Source organism: Pelobates fuscus, chromosome 10 (assembly GCF_036172605.1).
Source record: "Pelobates fuscus isolate aPelFus1 chromosome 10, aPelFus1.pri, whole genome shotgun sequence".
NCBI lineage: Eukaryota > Metazoa > Chordata > Amphibia > Anura > Pelobatidae > Pelobates > Pelobates fuscus.
Window position 1 is genome coordinate 77,619,918 of NC_086326.1, and position 16,633 is coordinate 77,636,550.

Sequence of the window (16,633 nt, forward strand, 5' to 3'; positions counted from 1 at the left end):
AACACTCATAGTAAAAAAACATATAGGGGTTGCATCGTGTGTATAATGAGCTGCTGTTATATTGAATGACAGGCTTGCAGCACTGGATACAGAGATTTATTCTCTGTATTCACTGTTGGGGTGAGTGTGGCACGGTTGAAGGAGAAAGTGTACCAGGGCGAGGTAGGTGAGAGTGACAGGATGAGGGAGGGTTATGTGACAGGGTGAGTGTGGCATGTCTAGGCAGGATGAGTGACAGGATAGGAGAAGTTAATGTGATAGGGTGAGTGTGGAAGAGCGATGGCTGGTAATTGTGGTATGGATGGAGAGGGTGAGAGCAACAAGATTAGGAGAGGTTAATGTGAGCGAGGCTGGGTGAAGGGGGCATGACAGCATGTGGGGGGTGACAGTGTGGGGGTGGCTGTATGTGTGTGGAATTGTGACGGTGGGTAGGTGAGAGTGTGGGAGGCAGTGTTGAAAAGGGTGACAGTGTGTGCACGGGCAGTGTGTGGGAGGAGTGACTGTATGTATTGTGTGCAAGTGTGTGAAAGGGTAACAGGGTGAGGGAGCAGTGTAGAGGAATGTGACAGTTTAGGGGGCAGGGTGTGAGTGGGTGATAGTGAGGAGGAAGATGACAGTGTGGGGTGGCAGTGTGGGGGATGGTGACAGTGTGTGACAGTGTGGGGGGTCAGGGTGTGTAACAGTGTGGGAGGGCAAGGTGTGTGGGACACAGTGTAGAGAGGGCAGGGTGTGTGTCAGCATGAGGGGGCAGTGTGTACGACAGTGTAGGGGGGAAGGGTGTGTGACCGTGTGGGTGGCAAAGTGTGTGGAAGACAGTGGAGGGGGCAGTGTTTGTGACAGTGGAGGGGGCAGTGTGTGTGACAGTGGGGGGGGGGCATTTTGTGTGAGAAACTGTGTGGGGGCAGAGTGTGTGAGAGTGATTCAGTGGAGGAGGCAGAATGTGTGGGAGACAGTGTGGGGGGGGCAGGGTATGTGGTGGTCAGTGTGGGGGCAGGGTATGTGGGGTGCAGTGTGGGGGTCAGGGTATGTGGTGGCCATTGTGGGGGGCAGGGTATGTGGTGGTCAATGTGGGGGACAGTTTCTGTGTTGGTCAGTGTGGGGGGCAGTGTATGTGGTTGTCAGTGTTGGTATCAGGGTATGTGGGGGACAGTGTCTGTGGTGGTCAGTGTGGGGGGCAGTGTATGTGGTGGTCAGTGTGGTCGTCAGTGTGAGGGGCAGTGTATGTGGTGGTCAGTGTGAGGGGCAGGGTATGTGGTTGTCAGTGTGGTCGTCAGTGTGGGGGCAGTGTATGCGGTGGTCAGTGTTGGGGGTAGGGTATGTGGTTGTCAGTGTGGGGGGCAGTGTATGTGGTGGTCAGTGTGGTGGTCAGTGTATGTGGGGGTCATCAGTGTGGGGGGCAGTGTATGTGGTGGTCAGTGTATGTGGGGGCAGGGCATGTGGTGGTCAGTGTGAGGGCAGTGTATGTGGGGGCAGGGTATGTGGCTGGCAGGGAAACGTAGGTGCCGTGTATGTGGTGGGCAGGGCAGTGTGGGGGGCAGGCAATGTGGGTGGCAGGGCAAGATGGGTGCAGTGTATGTGGTAAGCAGGGCAGTGTGGGGGGCAGGGTATGTGGGTGGCAGGGCAGTGTTGGTGGTAGGGTATGTAGGGGGCAAGGTATGTGGGTGGCAGGGTAGTGTGGGGGTGGGAGTGCAGTGTTGGGGACAGGGCAGTGGGGGTGGGAGGGCAGTGTTGGGGCAGGGGGGGTGGGAGGGCAGTGTTGGGGCAGGGCAGTGGGGGGGTGGAAGGGCAGTGTTGGGGCAGTGGGGGTGGGAGGGCAGTGTTGGGGCAGGGAAGAGGTGGGTGGGAGGGCAGTGTTGGGGCAGTGGTGGTGGGAGGGCAGTGTTGAGGACAGGGCAGTGGGGGTGGGAGGGCAGTGTTGGGGACAGGGCAGTGGAGGTGGGAGGGCAGTGTTGAGGACAGGGCAGTGGGGGTGGGAGGGCAGTGTTGGGGCATGGCTGTGGGGGGTGGGAGGGCAGTGTTGGGGGAGGGCAGTGGGGGTGGGAAGGCAGTGTTGGGGCAGTGGGGGTGGGAGGGCAGTTTTGGGGCAGTAGGGGTGGGAGGTCAGTGTTGGGGCAGTGGGGTGGGAGGGCAGTGTTGGGGACAGGGCAGTGGGGCTGGGAGGGCAGTGTTGGGGAGGGCAGTGGGGTTGGGAGTGCAGTGTTGGGGGAGGGCAGTGGGGGGTGGGAGGGCAGTGTTGGAGCAGTGGGGGTGGGAGGGCAGTGTGTGTGGAGGCTGTGACAAGCCTCCACACAATTAAATACCTTATTTTTGACCCTGGTTGTCCGGTGGTTGAAGTCCCTGGTGGTCCGGTGGGATAACTGTTCCGTCTGCAGCTCCGCGAGAGCTGCAGACCTTGTTGTCGCGAGTGCCTATCAGATCGTTGCTGTGGTAACCCGCGGCAACGCTCTGCGTGCTCGCGAGAACCACATTTGATCTGCAGCTCTGCAGCTCTGCACTCGGCGGAGCTGCAGATCTGTGGGCAGACCATGTGGTGGGGCCACCCGGCGGCATACTGGGCAAGCCGCCGGGCCCCCTCTCACTGTCGGATCCTCGGTCATGGACCAAAGATCCGACAGTTCAGTCTGCACTAAGGCGATTTAGGCGGCCGCGTGGCCCCAGCAAGCGTGAGGCCTTAGGCAGCCGCCTAAATCGCCTAATTAGAGAACCGCCTCTGCAGGCATTGATCCATTTTCTCAAGACACTGTTTGTGAACTCTCCTAGCCTCTCCTACCTCTCCCTCCCCACCAACCACCCTTAAATTGAGGATTTTATAATCATATTATCTTTATGTAATGCTCACATTGAACATTTAACTGAAATTTGAACCCAGTCAAAAGATATATCAGGCTAAGGCTTACTTTGCCTCAGTATTTTTCCTACCCATGACAAGCTTGACAAAAGGAGGAACTACTTTTTGTCAAACTTGTCTTTTACCCTTGCTGTCATCAGTGACTGCTGTGAGGAGAAAAATGCTCTGGCAGTCTTGCGGGATCCTAGATAGACCTCAGTGGTGTACTAATGCTGACATTGGTTCCTGGCGGCTGAAGTGTCAGGGGCTGAAAGTGATGGGGTGGTTCAAGATGGCAGCACCCGCGAACCACCTGGTAAGAAACTCTCACTCCATAGTAATCAAATGTTCCTGTAGTTTGCTAGTTTGGAAGTTTGCAACAGAATTGATTCTCTCGCAAAGAAACACTTGATTTATAGGTTTAGGTTCCTGTGAAATAATGTTTAAAGTAACAAGAAATTTAACCCATTCTTCCTCTCCCTACAACTCTATCCCTCAATTCTTCTTCCATCCCTTTATCTCACTTATTTTACTCCTATGTTCCACCTCCATCAACAATTGTTCCTTCTTTGGCCATTACCATGATTTGCCTAAAACAACAATTTCGACTCATCTTGTCAAGCCATCCCTTGATCCTACTGTACCTACTAAAGATTCAGCCTACATCCCTTCTTGCCTACTTCTTCAAACATTGTGTGCACATTGCTAATAATCTGTCAGTGTTGAGTCATTGGTGCATGCACACTGTGTCATTCTAGGTGCCAACAAAATAAAGATTAACCCCTTAAGGACCAAGCTTCTGGAATAAAAGGGAATCATGACATGTCACACATGTCATGTGTCCTTAAGGGGTTAAAAAATCCCATTCAAAGTTAGTTTCTGTGATATTCCCTGCTTTTCCAGCACATAAGCATGGAAGACTATAGAGACTTACGGTTTCAAACACTGTCCGACCAAAGGTGCATATATGTAGTTTTGGGGTGACAGTTGTCCTTTAAGTCCAAAACCTTTATCTTTGTCCTATGCTCCCTCCATTTTTCTTTCATTTAACATTTTAGTTTAAATTTTAGTACTTTTTATAAATGAATTAAAAGCCATCAGTTCTGTTAAATATTTATACTATTTACTTTGTTTTACTTTATTGTACCAATATATCTTTTATCTTTTATTGTATCAGCTACTTTGATTTTCAAACGGTCACAATTAAATCAGTTTGATTTAATCAGATTTATGGCTTGTCCACTATTAATTGTTTCTCTTTATTTTTCAGGGTATACTTCCATAATTTTTGTAAAGTAATTTTTTTTATAAGTGTGCAATGTAGGTAATGTTGAAAAAAACAAACAGACTGATTCTACTTATCTCACAATTCTTGAGTATGGTAGAATTTATATTTCAATGAACTGTCAGTCAAGTACTTTGTAACTGATTGTTTTCTCAAAATTACTTCTCCTGTTCTAGCTAGACCGTGCATTACTAGTAATGATGTGGCTTAATCACATGCTTAATAGATTACATTTGCATGCTGTGATAATAAAATAGAACTTAGAACTATGTACAAAATGTAAGTGTGATCTAATTCTCGAGTTACGCAGCTGTTATGTTGTAAGCCACTTGTATCTGTGACATATACCATTATTAATAATTACATGAACCCATATGTCCGCAATTTGCAAATAATACATGGTATCAGATTGAGGTCTGTGTTAACAGATGCAAAATTGCAGTTATAGGCACTTATGGATATAGTGCCATTCTTTTCATAATATACATATTAGCTGTGGTGTTGATACATAGATAAGTAGCAATTAAAGGAACACTTAAAAAACGATAACCACTGCAGTTCAATGTAGTTGTTATGGTGCTGGGAGTGCCCTGACGCTTCCCCAACTCTTTGTAGTTAAACCATTTTTAGAAAGGTTTGCCTTCTTATTTGGAGTTTACCCGGCACCTAGCTCAACCTTGACAGGCAGACAGAAGTTTCTGCTTAGAAGCTTCTGTTAGCGCTCCTCAGCTAGGCCCTGCAGCGTCAGTTTCTGGTTCTCTGTTGGCTGTAGTGGAGATGGGGATTGGCGTCCAGCTAACACCGTAACCACTACAGCATGCTGCAGTGCTTATGTTGCTTGGAGTGTTATTTTAACCCAGTTTGACCATGCATTGCAATGCCAATGTATATAGTTACAGACAGTACTCATATGTTGATCATTTTTAATCATGCTTTTTCACTGGCCATTCTCCTCATTCAGTTCCCTCTTCTCCATATCTCCTTCCCCCCTTCTTGCATCGAAGACCCCAAATCCATATTTGCATGTCAACTTCTCCATTTGAAGCTCTCATTTGGTTAAAAGCACACTCCAAGGCCAAGCAACATAACTCCCATTATGTTGTAAAATAGTTGGTATCAAATACATCAATTATTTGCTGATCACAAGGTGATAGCAGTGGTTAATGATAATTACCGGTATATTGGTACTTCACCTTGATTGTTATATTATCTGATGACAATTAGAACAGGGGTTCTCAAAAGGTAGATAGCCTGCTGCTGCAGAACCACACCGCCCAATAAGCTTTGACAGTCGTAGGACTGCCTTGACATTATGGATGTTGCAGTTGCAACAAGTGGAACTGCCCTTCGGCCAGCTATGGAAATGAGAATTCCAAGAAGCTTCCAAGATAGAGAAGGTTTTCTATCTTGTCTTAAATTTTGCGGCTCGTTTTCAACTCAACTCAGCTCAAGACTGTAAATCAATTTTTTGTAAATCAATGTTTTATTGAGGTATACATAAAACATACAATATAAGGAAATCATACATAATGCAGTAAATGTCAACATTATATTTCCACTAAAATAAGAGTATTATGTTTTTGAAGTTTGTGATATTTATCTGTTGGTCTTTTAACATAGCCTGACATTCTATATGATGTTCTTGTTGAAGTATTGGTAAGTGTGCCATGACATGGTTGTACATTTGGGTGAGGACACTGCCCTAAGTTCAATAAAACTTGCTTGTTTGGTCAAATCCACCTGTTTCATTTACTATCCTTTGTATCAAATGTATCAAATGCAATCTTCTATATGGAGCTTACATATAGCAGCACAATTGTCCTGATCTCATTACACTTGAACGTCAAAGGATTGCTCCACCAAAGCCCGGAATATGAGATAGCTGACAGCAGCTGAAGATGCCTTTCTAAGTTGTGATCTCATGTCGCATATCTCGGTTACTAGTGCAGCAGAAAATAGCTCACACACACATTGTGTGTAAATTGAAGGATGGCTAAACTGTGTTAAAATAGGATGCGTGAACACAGTTTGGTGGAATGAACGATAATGGCGTAAAATAGCTGGATGCAACCAAACTGTTCTAGTCATTATAATGATATTAACACCACCACAAAAGCAAGGGTAGATCATTGCTATTGCTGTAAGCAGTTTTGTCACTTCATTTTACTTTTTGTGTCATGGTGTGAGAATGCGGGACAGATTTTACACATTCCCGTTGCCTGAAGCCTTGGTGACTCCATGATATTTTAGGAAGAAAATGCAGACATAGCACACATGCACTTTGTGGTTCTTTAACGCTATTTCTTTTATTCTGTTCTATAAAATTCAGAAGATAAAGAGATATTGCTATTACATTTATTAAAACAGCAGTTTTCAAAAAGTATTATTTTGAAATAATTTATTAAAGTTTTTTGTTTTTATCTTTTTTTTTTTTTAAAGCAACTAGGACAACATATTAAACAGCTTGGATATTTTGAGACCTTTTCCAACTATTTTGACACAATTTTTTTATTGTATGGTAAACTCATCAAATTGGATATTCAACATATTTTTTTAAACTGTTGACTCATTTTATTTTAGTTTCTTGCTTCTGATTCAGTGACCCATAAATTGGCTGAATTAACAGTTGCTCATCTGTATCATTAGTTATTCCCTAATTACTCTCTGATTATTTACTCTCATTTGGGATCCGTTACAGAACTTCACGGTCAGTTGAAAAAGGCTAGGAATCTATAAGTGGGACTAAGTTCGCAGTAATAATAGCAATATACTGAGTGCTACGTTGTGATTGGCTGGTAGTAAATCAACCAATTACATTCTAGTGAAGAGTCTATTGGTGGCTGAATGTGATATCTATCTGGTGATTAAGATTATGTGTCTTTATTTTTCAGGGTTTTATTTTTTTGTTATTTTTCAGGGTTTGGTTTTCTAGTCCAATTGGGTATAAAATTGTCCATTGTTCATCTCCTATTGATGAATAGGAGATGACGACTAAATACCTTGTTTGAACCTACTTTATATAAACAAAATAATTTAAGTATTAAAATCTTATTGACACTGACATTTAGTTCAACAGTGTGAACTGTACTGGCTGGCCTGTGTGTGTTTTATGCTGAAATCTCTTTTCTGTGGGTGAAATTGAATACCCAAAAAAACAGCAGTCATTTTTTTTATTGCCTGTTTTGCTTTTATTTTTTTATTTTTTTTTGTATTTCTCATTTAACTGGACTCACAAGTCACTAATTAAAAATAAATTAAAAAAAAAAACATCTTGGTATTTAGGAGCAGAGACCGGGACCTATACGATCATTAGATGATCCTTTTGACATGTGAAATCTCTTAAAGATTTTTGTCTATTGATACCTGACCTCTAGAAAACGTTTCTGCATCCCTAACTGCTACATTGAAGATGAGTTTTAAAATAGCCCCAATATTTAAAGGAGACTCACTGAAAATAACTGAGATGTCCCGTTCCGTCATATCCTCAGATGGCGTTTGCTTCATGTCTGATGTAACGCTCAGAGGATTGGAATGCAAGGACCTTTCCTGTTATTTATTATCTCCCTTTTGCTATGTATCTGTGCTAATGTGCTTTCACTATTTTTTGTCTTCCTGCATTTTTGTATTTCCTTTCAGTGAGTTTTAGTAGGTACATTGTATGCAAAATATGTTTTATTTTAGGTTTATTCTCTTATACTTATGATGCTTGTTCAGAATTTTTCTGCAATTATGCTATAATGTGAATATATAGTTTAAGCTATGTCTACGTTATAATTCTATTGATTTGGTATATTGAAAGCTGCAAAGTGATGCAAATAGTTTAGTACTTCTTTGTGTTTCTTTTTAATAATTTTGATGTAGTTTAATATTTATTAAAAAAGAAAAATATATTTTTGTGTTTTCTTAAATTTTCATATCATCTTCTTTTAGTATTTTTATTTCATTTACTATTATTTTTTTAGATTAATGAGTTTTGCACTTCACTATAGATTTGTTACTGATTTCACCAACATTAATATATGTTGACAAGATCAGTGATCCTTTCTCTCAGATATATTGCATGGATAAAATATCACTTTTTACACGATTTCTATTAATAAACAGCTTAATTAATAAACATTTTACATTTTCTGTCAGTCTAGCCAAGGTCTAATCAATAAAACCAAATAATAAAATTAATAATAAATTCCTACCTGACATTGTGTGTCTGCCTTCTATTGGCAGAAATTCATTTTGCACATCTTGCCATTCAATATCATCTAAATTTAATCAATTATATCGTTTGTTAACAAAATTCAGGGTATGTGAAAACAAGAAATGACCTCCTACCACCAAAAAGAAAAAAGTGCCTACTTTACAGTGGTCAGCGATAAGTAACCATAGAAAATAAAGAATCAGTAAGGAACATTAGAGATCCTCTATTTACCAGGTAGGGCTCCGCGGCCTTCACTAGAAACAAACAAACAAACAAACAAAACCTGCAATTCCTAAACTGGAGAGTCATAAAAAAATATTTCTCCAACCCACGCAATAACTTGCATTTTTATATAAGTGCTCCTGCCAGCAAGGGGGCTTTGCATTTTTTGAGGCACTGGGCTGGAGAGCTTGGAGAGGTTCCAAAGTAAATATGGACCTACATGTATCAAAGTGTTTTGAAAAGTAAAGGTTAAATGATGTCATTATTCTATATCATATTTATTAAAGTGCACTAAAATGTGATGTTTTTTTTATAGTAAATTCTGACAGTTTTTAAAGAAATTTCCATCTCAGAAGACTTTCAAATTCATAGTAGCAGATATATTCCATCACTTTCCAGTTGGAAAAAGTCTCGGACTTACTAATAAATCCATTGCATTAGTGAAAACATTGCACACATAGGGTGCAAAAAATTAACAGGTGAGAGGGGCGTAAAGAGGGTGTAAGTCAGAACATGGTTTCATAACCCTGTTCCTTGCTCTCTGGCTTACCTTACACATATCACAGAGAGATCCCGGGAGGTAATCTCGATGCTCCTAGAATGGTTCCCTGAGGGCAGTTGTACCCGCACCACCAAATATTGAAGGAGATACATGTTATCTTGCATTACCATTTTAGATGTAAACTGATGCAAGACACCACAAATGGAATATAAGCAATGGTTGTCAGAATGTGAAGTCCCTTATCTTCCAGTTAAAGCTCTTGGAAATACATCCTTCAGTTTTGTTGAATACAATTTTTACATGTTTATGATAAGGTGACAGATGAGAGGATAATGGGGCTGGGGATTTAAGAATCTAGAGTGAGGGGGACATATGCATTACTTTTAAAGCAACATTAAATTGTCACTCCACTGCTCAAATACAAAAATTGAATTTAAAATGAAATCACTATTTAGTAGATCTAACCCATTGAAAACATGCATACATTTAATTTTTTTTTTTTTAATTAGGGTTATATCTAAACACAGCTTGCAAAAGTCACAGATCTCTTGTCTGCTGCCTTAATAATCCCTTAATCACAGACTTGCCCAAGCTGGTGCTATGTGCCTAACTCTTACATTATGGCTCTCGCGAGATTTACACTGGGAGCTGACCGAGGTGCTGAACCGTCCGCGCAGAGGAGGAGAGAGCTGACAGGAGCTGCAGGAGAGGTAAGTACAGCTCTGCCAGCCCCCCTCTCCCCCAGTCTGTATTATGGCAATGCAAATTGCCATAATACAGACAATTGACTCGAGTATAAGCCGAGTTGGGGTTTTTTAGCACAAAAAATGTGCTAAAAAACTCGGCTTATACTCGAGTATATACGGTAGTAAGATTTCTCTGCATTATTGCTGCATTCTTTTAACATCTGTGAACAATCCTTGTGCATGGTCATGATGTATCTGATGTCACATCTCTGATGATTTGAACATTCTGATTCATGAAGTGTTGAGATATATTTTACATAAAAGAAACAAGGCAGTTAGAGGGACACTCCACTGACCAAATTTTAAAAAAATGCATTTAAAAATCACTATTTAGCAGATATACCCACAATGAAAATGTGCATTCATGTAATTATGCATTTTTTTATTGGGTGCATATCTAAAAACAGCATGCAAAAGCTTCAGATCCACACTTTATGTAGCTGTCCAATGAGAGACTTCCCAATGCAGCTCAGTGAGAAGTCTTTGTAAGGAAGGTGCTCTAGGTAATTGCTTCCTCTTGAGTTCAGCTCCACTGAGTTACAAAACCAGGAAGTAACAGGACCAACTATCTGATTGACAGACAGGGGGGTGTAACATAGTTAACTTTAAAATAAATAGTTACTGAAATCTGCACTTAAGACTAAATGAAAAAGTGCTTTATGTGTGTGGAGTGATCCTAAACTGTAATTTATATAGGTGGGTTGAAGGGGGGGAGAGAGGCAGTGGTGTGCACCTTCAACTGAATCTGCAACTTGGTACTTAGACTGTGGTTACTGCTGTGAATGTAAATAACCTTATTAATCGCTTACCAACCAATATTATACATATATGAGTTTAAAGCTATTGTTCCATCCAGCATAATCATGTATGCATAACTGGCACACTTGCAAAGTAAATGTGCTAATTGCCAGCAAATTGCTTACATCATGTCCCTAATACATTTAGGTATTTTGCAGCTCAATTGTACCGGAAGCCACAGCACTGCTAACACCTAGCATGTCTATCTACAAAATATGTACATATATTTTTTCTACTAGGTCACCCAAAGAAATAAGAAAAAGTAAATAATGTGAACAAAAAAAGCCTAGCTCACATAATTAACATAATCATTTTTGTTATGCTTATTATAAAATAGTGTTACTTCTACATTGCTAATAGACATGTGCAATTCGTTTCGGTCCGAATATGAATTCAGACGAATTTCAGGCAATTCGGACATTCGGGTACTACTTTGATAATACGAATCTCAGGATTCATTCTCCATTACTGGCCGAGATCATTAAGTTGCAACATCTAGCACCTAAACAGACTCCTGCGGGCCGTCATTTCGTTCCTCCTGCTCTTCAACTGGAACTATTACAGTGTTTACATAATAGCAAGATGGCGGGACATCCTGGTATTCGCAAAACTTACGCGTTGATCTCTAAGGACTTCTGGTGGCCTGCTTTACGGAGGGATATTGAGGAGTTCATCGCTGCATGTGAAGTTTGTACTAAGACCAAACAACCCCATACGCTTCCATGTGGATTCCTGCACCCCTTGGAGGTTCCAGAAAAACCATGGTCCTGTTTGGCCATGGACTTTATTGTCGATCTACCTATCTCTAAAAGACAGACTGTTATCCTCACCGTGGTTGACAGGTTTACTAAGATGGCACACTTCATTCCCCTGCCTAAACTCCCGTCTTCTCCCGAATTGGCAGAGATATTCGCTAAGGAGATTTTTCGCCTACATGGGATACCCTCTCAAATTGTATCGGACAGAGGCTCCCAATTTATTTCCCGCTTTTGGAGGTCCTTCTGCTCTCAACTTGGTATTAAATTAAACTTTTCTTCTGCCTATCATCCTCAGTCTAACGGAGCTGCTGAACGTACCAACCAGAAAATTGAACAATATTTACGATGCTTTGTTTCTGAACACCAGGATGATTGGGTCGGTTTGATTCCTTGGGCGGAGTTTGCACACAACAATCTCGTTTGCGATTCTACTCATTCAAGCCCCTTCTTCATGAATTATGGTTTTCATCCGTCTATTCTTCCTTCGGATTCCCCTTCCCAGGGGGTGCCGTCGGTTGATGTTCATGTTGCCAATTTGAGGAAGTTGTGGGATCAAACTCGACAAATCCTTGTGCACAACTCTATGTTGGTCAAGAAACACGCTGATAAACGTAGAAGGGCGGCTCCGGTCTTTGTTCCAGGTGATAGGGTATGGCTGAGCACGAGGAACATCCGTTTAAAAGTGCCCTCCATGAAGTTCGCTCCTCGTTATATTGGACCCTACAGGGTGCTGACCCATATCAATCCAGTTGCGTATCGTTTAGCTCTTCCTAATACCTTACGCATCCCGAACTCGTTTCACGTTTCATTGCTGAAACCACTCATATGTAACAGATTTTCCTCCACAATAGCCCCTCCTCGCCCCGTTCAGGTGGAGGGTCAGGAGGAGTATGAGGTTAACTCTATTATTGATTCTCGAATCTCCCGGGGGAGAGTACAATATCTGGTTGATTGGAAGGGATATGGTCCTGAGGAGAGGAGTTGGGTACCTCAGGAGGATGTTCATGCTCCCCGTCTCCGCAGGGCGTATCACTCTCGCTTCCCATCTCGTCCCGGTTCATTCCGCCCGGTGGGCGTATCTGAGAGGGGGGGTACTGTCAGGGTACCTGTGGTCTCTACCTCCGAAAGAGGTAGAGACTTAGCTGTTCCTCCATCCAGACGGTCTGATGGCTCCCTTCCCCGCGGTCTATCCGGTCATGCTAGGCCGGCCGCGAGGGAGTGACTGTTTTTTACAGCATCTAGGCAGGAAGTAGTCATCAGGACACTCCCCCGGAACAACCTGTCAGTCAATGGCTGCAGGACCAATCAGGACGCCTTGGAGGCGTGGTTACTGCTCTGAACAGGGTATTTAACAGAGCTTCTTTCATTAGCTCATTGCCCTGTCGTGGTTCTAGCTTGTTCTAGTCACTCAGTGCTTGTGTATTCTATTATCCCTTTTGGTTTTGACCCGGCTTGTTTACCTTACTCTGCTTATCTCTGTTACCCTTGATTCGGCTTGTCTCTCGCTTACCTGTCTTCTGTTACCCTCGACCTCGGCTTGTCTTTGACCATTCTATACTGTACTACTTACGTTAGTCCGGCCATTCTAAGGTCCGGTATACGTATCTGGCTACTGTTTGTACTCTGCGTGTTGGATCCCTGTCCTGATCCCGACAGGGACCTAATGTCCTCCACCCTGGCCCTCACCCCGAGCGGTGGGTGGGGGCCCTAAAAACTAATAGGGGGGACCTAATGTCCTCCCCCCTGCCCCCACCCCTGAGCGCTGGGTGGAGTCCCTACAGTAAAATAAGGGGGGGACCTAATGTCCTCCCCCCTGGCCCCCACCCCTGAGCTGCGGGTGGGGGCCCTAAATTGGAATAAAGGGGAGGGACCTAATGTCCTCCCCCTGGCCCCCACCCCTGAGCGGCAGGTGGGGGCCCTAAATAATAATAAGGGGGGCGGACCTAATGTCCTCCCCCCTGGCCCCCACCCCTGAGCCGCGGGTGGGGGCCCTAAATACCAATAGGGGGGACCTATTGTCCTCCCCCACCGGCCCCCACCCCTGAGTGGTGGGTGGGGGCCCTAAAAAAATGTTAACCCCCCTCCCAGTTGACTAGGGGTCCCCAAACCCCTAGTCACCCCCTCCCCCCCAATAAAAATTATCCCACTACCTACCCCCCTCACACTAAAAATAATGAGTGGAGAACCTTTAACTAAGTACCTGTAAAAAAAAAAAAAAACTTACCATTCGATGTTTTCTTTCTTCTAAAATCTTCTTTTTTCAGCCCCCATTAAGTAACCAATCAGAGTGTTATGAGTCAAATTACACAGCGTGGGAAAATTCCAAAGAACTTTCCCACGCTGTGTAAAATGACACAGAGCCCTCTGATTGGTGGATTTCAAACAAACCAATCAGAGTGCTGTGACAGGTAAATGTAGAGACTACCTGTCAGTCTCTTCATTTACCTGTCAGAGCACTCTGATTGGATGGCCTGACATAGCTGTATAAAAGTAAAAATGCATGCACAGTAGGTATGATAAAATAGATAAACAAAAATGGCCAAATAACCTTGATGACATAATTAGTACTGCAGATTTCTAAAACTGGTAACCAAATTAAAAAATATATCTACCATTGAGCCTTGTACCTATATTCAGTAAATACATTTAAGTAATGTATTTATAAAATGCAGAAATGTACTTAATGTAGTAAGATTAATGTAGCAACTTGCATTAATATCTGTATTGCTCTCAGTGACTTCTGAGCCTTCTCTGTTTAAAAGCATCAATAAAGTTTTATTCTTTGAAACTTAATTGCAAGGCAGGAGGAGACTCACATTTTCCATTTATTTGCAGATATTCAGTGAGACCGAATGGAGCCCTGGCAGAGATTTTTTCCCCCCAGGGTGAAAATAATTCCTGGGGTATAAAAGAAGTTAAGTGGAGTCTTATGGACTAAGTTATGTTTTGTATTGTTACAAATAAAATTTAAAGCAAAAACATGATTAGTTAAGTGATTAATAAATAAAATGTTAGTCTCTGTTTTAAAGTTTGGACTATTCACTAGTAGACACATCTAAGAAAATGTTTTTAGGGAAGAATTCACTTCAAGTACCATAAGCTTTTTTTTTTGTGGTTATGGTGCTAGAAGTGCCCTGTCAAGTTTTCCTTTAAGACCCACAGTACAAAGAAACCTATAAGTTGCTAATTGCTAGCTCTATATCTGATTCTCAGCAAAAGCACTATAACACAAAAAATTCTGGGGCTGGATTCTGTTAACAGAGTATCAGAGTATTAACTTTGTTAAATAGCTATTTTCCCATAGACGTCAATGGAGGAATTACTGTTTATTAAGCAGAGTAAAGAGAATCCAACTCCTGTTATTGATATGTGTTGGACTTTATGTAAGGTGGGGTTTATTTTACATACTTCAGTCATGTAGGAGAAGTTAATTGCAACGTTTACATCAAAATACTCAAGATGGAAAAATATTTCCACATCTAGTAAGCTGGAAATGTTTATTTTTTTAAGTGACTTGAGAACCCCTAGTCAGGAGTAGGCTCGGCACTCCAGACATTGTAGACTACATCTCCCCTGATGCTTTGCCAGCATTATGGTTGTTAGAGCATTATGGGAGATGTAGTCCATAACATCTGGAATGCCAAAGGTTTCTGATGCCGGCCCTAGCACAAGGTAACTATTCCAATTCAGGATCCATGTCTTGCCCTTTCTGAGATATTCTAGGTAAATGGTAAAAAAAATGCATGATATTACAGTGCACAAAACAAAGTCAATAAAAACATACATAACCTTGCATTGTTTGAAACTTCTATATGGTAGCAAACAGATGGTGCCTAGTTCCAACAAGAAAGGTTAACATAGATAGTAACATCTAAAATGTATGTTGGAGATGCAATGTATCAGTTGGCAATTATATTCATGTGTGGTGAAGCTGTCCAAATATCAAGAAACTATGGAACTGGGTGTTCGAATTTTTATTTAAGCTCGATGAGATAGGGATATACTTAGATCTCCCCAGTCAGTATTATTACATTTGTTTTTTGCCAACTATGACAAGGGAACAACAATATATAACCATACATAGCTTAATAGCAGCAAAAACTCTCCTGGCTAGAAATTGGAAACAACAAAATAACAACGTATTCCCAATGGAAAACCCAACCGGTACTGAAATTAAGAATGGAGATGGGGTTGGGTTGGATAGCTAATATATCATCCAAAAATAAATCATTTAGAGAAGCATGTTTACAAAAAACACTTACGCTAATAAAAGAACATTTCTGTACATAAGAAAGATTCGGAGACAAAGAGAAAAGAGAAGCACTTTTACAAATGAATGTCCTGTTCTTTCGCTAGGCTCACCAAAAGTATGTTTTTTAAATGTTTTTGTCAGTTTGTCAATTGTATAGTATGTATTAAAAAACTGTGTATTGCATGTCATTGATTGTGATCGTGTTAAAATAAGGAAAAACATTTTATTATTAAAGAGTATTTTTTTTTTTTTAAATGCACGATATTGGGGCTTGTTTGTAGAATGCCATGGGGGTATGGGATCAGACATTTGACATATAGATGAGAGGTGTACGCATTTTTTGGGTACACACACATATCTCTAGTTAACACACCTGTCTGTCATACCTGGAATGCCTCTGTCTTTACTCTGCATGTTGTACTTTTTCAGCACACTCATGACAGTAGTGCGAGAAAGGTGTGATCACCAAAAAAATGCACACACCTTGCAATGCAACCACTAGACCAAGGAAACAATGTCAAATCGTTGATAAATGCTATATGTACAGGGAGATTACATTCAATGGTGCATCGTGGCTCTAAAAATACTCTTGCTGCAATGTTCCTATAACTAGAGTGTCAAAATGTGGACCTTCAACTCATAATTCTCTGCAGCTTCAAGGCTACAGAGAATTATGGGAACCATAGACCACTCCAGCTGGAGGGACAATGTCTGACATTCCTAGTCTACAGTATATGTATGAATGTGTCTCTATGTGTGTGTGTGTGTGTGTGTGTGTGTGTGTGTGTGTGTGTGTGTGTGTGTTTAGAGGTGTATTGCATTTTACCATACATATTTGAGTTTTTGGGATTCATAATGTGGATGTTATATTATTGGGTTTTATCCTCTTATTGCACCATTAAAGATGAATTTACACCCTGTGAAAAAGTTACATTACATGGCACAAGTTTTCTGTTATCTATCCACAAATGTAAACACAACTGTAAAGTACTATAAGTGACAAATTGCTGGTGCTGATACTTGAAAGAAATAACTTGGTAGCCATTGG

At 41.8% G+C, this 16,633-nt stretch overlaps 1 protein-coding gene across 1 annotated transcript in view; it reads right to left on the bottom strand.

Moving 5' to 3' along the window:
* SYNPO2L (synaptopodin 2 like) overlaps positions 1-16,633 on the bottom strand; it is a 78,798-nt gene that overhangs the window by 12,055 nt on the left and 50,110 nt on the right. The gene's annotated exons all lie outside the window — the stretch shown is intronic.